The 6,184-nt window shown below is 40.8% G+C and overlaps 1 protein-coding gene across 1 annotated transcript in view; it reads right to left on the reverse strand.

Moving 5' to 3' along the window:
- The window catches only part of col21a1 (collagen, type XXI, alpha 1), a 33,711-nt gene extending 29,868 nt beyond the window's left edge, over positions 1-3,843 (reverse strand). Inside the window, exon 1 of the mRNA XM_061744630.1 lies at positions 3,695-3,843. The gene's annotated coding sequence lies outside the window, so the exon portion shown is untranslated. The remainder of the gene's footprint in view (positions 1-3,694) is intronic.
- Positions 3,844-6,184: the final 2,341 nt, after the last annotated feature.

Consider the following 6,184-nt stretch of genomic DNA (forward strand, 5'->3'; position numbering starts at 1 on the left):
TATAGTAGAAATCTAATATATTTTACATGAAAATCATAAATCAGTTTACAAATCAGGGAATAAAAAAAAAAAACAAAAGGAAAAGGTTTTCATCTTTAGAAATCCTTTAACACTGCATGCCCTTTGCAATGATTCTGCACGTTTATGGAAATCTCAATTACTCAAGCGCCACTGATCTGAAAAACATTCCTGCTTTTGATGTTTTCCCTTGACTTGATTAGTGTAAAGCTATTTCTAACAACTCAGTCTCTTTCCCAGGGATATTGCACTGGGGTGAGCCTTTGGCGATTCAAACAGTTATATTAGTAATACAGCTGATCATTTAGAACAATTTTCTCCAGATTTGCAAGTATCATTGTCCAAAAGTAGTCAGGTGGAGACTGTTTCAACAGAAGCCCCCATACAGTGCTACACAAGCGTGAAGTCTATAGGTATCAAGGATTTGGCTTTTTCCTTCCATTTGTGCACCATCTGCTTTTTCCTTCCCATAACATGGCTTGATTAAACCTCACTGGGGCCATCAAGTGCACATCTGTCATTGTTTGCTTATGTTACCTTCAACCCTCTCACGCCGGAGATGCTCGTATGACTCTCCAGGAATCTATAATTCAATTACTTGTAGCGATAATACTCTCACAGCTCACAGGCATTCGTCTTCAACTTTCCAAGTCCTGCTTCACAGCCTCTGCTGCTTCAGCACACCTTAGCATTTTCCTCTGAGGGCTCATCTACCACATCCTCGCATGGCACTCACTGTCAACTTCACAGAAGAAACAACTCACAAAACCTCTGACCACAACTGCCTTAAAACCAGACCTCCCTGTTTCCTGTGGGATTATCAGCTGTTTCCTCAAATCGCTGCCTGCTTTTGGCCCGAAGACAATACGCCTGCCCAAAAAACTTCACTCCCACACTTTTCCTCCCTCATGGATAAAGCGTATAGTAATGCCTTCCTTCCCCGCAGAACATGAAGTAATTTGAAACAGTGCCTGTCATGTGCTGCTAAAGCACTTAAGTTGTTATGTCGTCAGGTGTGGCAATTTTCTACAATAACATTATTTTACCCTTTGGCAAAATGTTTCGAGATGCTGGCACACCTCATTATGAAGGAAGTTGACATCTCGGGGAGATGGCAACATATGATTAATTGCTTTTTGATTTGCTTGCATGCTTTTTAAGTACATCCAGCTCTGCTTAATAACCCGTACTTGTCATATCACAACTACCTATCTACATCCGGCTGTTAAAATGTGTCTTTCATGACTTGGTTGCCGAGCTTTGACCCCCTTCACTCCAATGCAACCCTTGCACACACCTTCCTTGCTGTGTGGTTGGGTTGCTGGCCTTTTAAAAATGTAATAAATATATTTTAATTAGAGCAGTGACACAGGCAAGTTGGTTGCTTTGTGTTTTATATCTAGTAGTTATTAAATTGCAGAAGCAAGTGAGACGATATGTTGCTGCTTAAGCTGCAAACTGCATGTACAGTATTATTTTTATGGAGTCCATTGTCGTGGCGAGTCGTACGTGATCAGGAGGTAATTATCTCGTCTTGTGTTGTTTCTCTTGCTGCTTCTTGAACAACAGTTTCCAACATGTGAAAGTGCTGACTTCCCTAAAAGAAAACAGATGCAGATATGCAGCAGCGTATGAAACACAGGACCCTTTGGAAGGAATTTCACATGCGAAAGATGGATATGCACCTTCTATCTGCTTCGGATTGTGACACGTGTAGGTCACCGAAACAATGGCCAGAATGTAACCCCTGGCCTCCCTGATGTCTCTTTTTTTTCTTTCTTTTTCTTGGTACTTCAGAGCAGCCAAAGAGGGGTCAGACAATTCAACATGACTGCATTTTTCCAGCATGTAAACTCAGCGTGAAAGTAACATAGTCAGAGGGGGCGTCGAGCTGCCGTAGTTGTGCAAGTCCTTTTCCTCCGAATTTTTCCCCACTAGAGAGCTGGAGGAGGTTGTTGGAAAACCCCCTCACTGGCAGCGTGCAGCTGCTAGGATGACTTTCCCCTCGACTGACTTTCCCCAAACTGAGTATCCCTGCACCTCTGCCTGGGCCACATGGAATTCATTTACGCCGTCAGACAGTGAAATTCCGATTGTGGACAGTGACCAAACACATGTAGTCGTGATGAATGGAATCAACTTTCATCCAGGAATAAAAATGCAACATTGCAGGTGCAGTTCATGCAGACTTACGCCGACGAAGAATGCATGAATATAGAAGAATTAACAGGTGCACCCGTATCACATGTTAGAACTCCTTCTCCTCCTTCGGTTCCTCGTCTTGGGTCACCTCTGATGTTATGGAGACACAAATTAAAATTTGTTTTCTCCAGCCTTTGGCTGTGGCAGCAAAATGTAACGCTTATAATGCCTGGGCATTTTTTGCAATAGTCATTAGTTGTATTAGTTGTATTTTAATTGTGGATGATTATCTGCAATGAACATCCACATTATTTCTCCATCTGTGAGCCTGATGTTTGTTGTAGTATTTTTAGAATTTAATCAGATTTATGTGAGGAGCGGCGTGGTTCCAGCTGGAAATGCTGTTCAGGAAACTGCTGAAACAAAAGATATTCTCACATTTCCCCAGATAACATTTCACTTGTTCAGTGGAGGCGACAATGAGTCATCAAACATATTTTAACGGCAGCATCGAATATGAAGATGGGCTTAAGTGAAAATCTTTTTTTTTTAATGTTTAATAAGACAGAGTGCAGCTTTTGAAATATTGTGCTTATAAAATAGAATAAAATATATATAAATCCTATGGTTTTTCTCCTGCAGTACTTGGTATGCAGCTGGAGCCTTTAACTCCACGTGAACTGTTAAAGTTATAGATATCTGCTGTAAATTTGGCAAGAAGAAGTTGTTCCATTCCAGAAACAACAACCGCTGTTCAGCACATCCAGCAGTTGCCAAGACCACAGAGAATAAAAGCTGCCAAAGTCTTCAAGCAACAAGGAAAAGCCAAGTCCTATCAACTGTTCTCCATAGAAATCCACTTATACCAAATAGTTAGATAACATCTTGTAAAGCATTGTGTCAACGGACTCTAAGTTTGTCATGTTTAGTCAGATAACATACTGCAAAATGAGTTCTGATATTAAGTTACAGCCAATATTGGTCTTTCTATACATAAAGCTCATATGTCTGGGAAAAAAACTGCATAAATTACGTCTCATACAAAGTTGTTCTGCATTCTCCAGTCCGTTTACAAGTATTTTAACTTAGAGGATAGAAAAAAAAGCAATAAGTCAGGAAAAAGCTTGATGATGCTTCCAAGGATGTGATACATCCAAGGAGCTGATAACTCAATTATTAATGTTAATGTCTTAAAATCGTACCTGCTGCATATTTCAGCTGCTTTACAGACAATAAAGTATACACTGACATGTAGTGTTCACATTTGTAGCCATGCTTTAAAATTACAACACACATCACACTGAAAAACATAACTAAATATGCAGAAATCAACCCAATGTGTTGACTTCTGTGATCTAAAACTGCCGTTACCAAAGGCTTCATACTGAAGTCTCACGCTTGAATATAACATATGTAAATATTTTGCATAGTAAAACAATTGCATCTTTATGAATGAAAAACATTATCGAACTGCTAAACAGAACCTCTACCTTTCAGAAACACAACAAGTTAGAGAAAATGTGCAAAACATTACCTGTATGTGTCCAAGCCTTTGTGCAAATTCCCATTAATCCTCTCATTGAAAGACAGTGATCAATGGTGTCCTACGTTTACAGAAACTGGACTTGGGGAGAGGTGCACATGTTTCTCAGCTGAATGAAAGCCTACCCTTTTTAGCCACACTCTCTGTCTCCTCTGCTTCTGTCCTTCTTCCACTCCACCCCCCCACCCCTCCACTCCAGACTTTTACTGGCCCACCGCCACCCTCAGTTACCATGGGTGGAAAGAGAAGCAGATAAGGGGAGCACAAAAATAGTTGAGCAGACTGTCCATCTGTGACAGTCCAAAAAGGAAAATAGCAGTAATGAAAGCAACGTTAATTTAGGGGTTTGGAGCGGATCGTGAGTGGGGTGATTGGGGCACGACCAGAAAACATGGCGTTTGTATGCAGGACAAACAATAGATCTGCAGACGACTTTATTTCTGCTCAGACGCACCGCTAATACCATGCCGTTTCACGGAGACTCCTGCAGGATCTGAAGGAGCAAACCGATGCGTTGCACCGCTGCTGTTTCAATTCAGCTTCATCACTCAAAGGGGTGGCAGATTATATCCTGCAAGTCACCAATGGACAAGGTGTGAAGCGCTACTGTGCTGCTGTTTCTGCACCGACAGCTGGAAGTCATTAGAAATGCAGAGCTGCAGCTGCTATCTGTGGAACAGGGAGATTTCAGATTAATCCTTTCTAACAAGTTTTGTCATGTTTGTACTCAGGGCCAGTCTGCTCTGCATCATCTAACAACAGCCTCAGTGTTTGCAGGCTCCCTTAAAAGCTAAAAAAAAACAACCCTGATGGCATTCTGTGACCCATAGTCTGCTCCACATTCCCTCAACTCGAATAAAGGAGATGAATAGCTGAATATTCCAATCTTTAATTGTAAATCAATCCATCTGACAAGTACTGTGTGGAAGTAATATTCCAAAGTAATTTAGTTAAGTGATAGATTTTTTTTTTTCTTATGACAGTTGACAGCATTTCAAAAGAGAAGCACGTGATTATCATGACCAGAGAGGACCTTTACACGTTTAACATCCACGTTAAAGTACTATCAGTCATTACTGACTTTACGATATATTTGCATGGCAGCCCTTAAATAAGGAGAGTAAATGAATCAAACAATCCATGGAAAAGTTTGGTATCTACTGAGCTAAGAATGTCCACCCAGTCTGACGGTAACGGCGGACGACGGCCTTGATGACCCTGAGCCTCAGCACACTCTGGTGGATCACACAGGCAAACACTGGTGTTTGGGTCCGGGGAGAGGCCAGTCTGCTGGTGAGACTAGACTTTCCAATGCTGAGTAATTTTTCTGTTTCTGCAGACTCTGGTATCTGGTTTGTAACCAACAGGAAGTGAACACGAAGGAAACCGCAAGGCCGAAAATCTGTTTATTTCTACAAGAAGCCGAAACTCTGATCGTTGTGATTGCGTGGTCAAATCTGGAAACGTGACCACTATTACATTCAAATGAACTGCAGCTCTTTATAATTAAGCTAAGCCACTGAAATCAGCTCGGAGTGACTCAATCAAAACTGATCAACTGAAAAAAAATTGTGGTAACTCACAATAATTTCTTTCGATTAAAATTTTTAAAGTAATTATATTGAGGCCAAAACAACACAGCTGTAATTTTCTTGCGCAGTAAAATCCCATGAAAAAAAAAAATCAAGAGCTTGAACACATTATCTCAAGCACAGTTTTCCTCAGCCTTTTCTTTCACAACCCTGTTAAAAACAGCTCTATGGAGCAGAATGTAGTTTCCTCAAGCTGGTTATATGCAGTTTGTGCAGCGTTAGGGGGTCCAATATCCTGCTGAGTGAGGCTGTTGCTATAAGGACATACATCTGAGCTGCGATAGGGTGAAACATGACAAAGTATAAATCACAATGACATTAAGAACATCAGGCTTCCCTGCAAACTATTGGAATATAACAAGATAATAGAAGTTATTCTCGTCGCCTGCCAATGTTTTTAGTGCTGTGGCAGGACATGAAACCAATCCGAGCCCTGATCTGAGGTATGTCTTGATGTAGAACTACAAAAAAAAGACTTACAATAATGGCTCTTTGTAACTACATTTTAATAAACTCATCTTTCGGCAGTCATGTGGAACCAAGTGCAAATTCATCCCATGATGTTGCCCCACAGCTTCACATTAAACGGACAAAAGCTTACCACATATTCCTGTATTCCTTTCCCCTCATGATCATCAGAGGAACTATTTCTGCACAAAATTGACTGTTCGTTTTGATAATATGGAAAAACAAAAAAGTCCAGCATGTGTACTTACTGGAAAATTCATGACTTTGAGGTCTGTTAACAAGTTAAATGAATCAGCTGTCCAGAGCGATTCTGTGTTTCATCTCCACCAGAGTAAATGTGCGAAAATGAAACCATTCAAAACGAATGTCATCCTCCCCGCAAGCCGTGCCTCATCCTGTCAGTGGGTTATCTATGTATACA

Source organism: Cololabis saira, chromosome 17, assembly GCF_033807715.1.
Source record: "Cololabis saira isolate AMF1-May2022 chromosome 17, fColSai1.1, whole genome shotgun sequence".
NCBI classification, from domain to species: domain Eukaryota; kingdom Metazoa; phylum Chordata; class Actinopteri; order Beloniformes; family Belonidae; genus Cololabis; species Cololabis saira.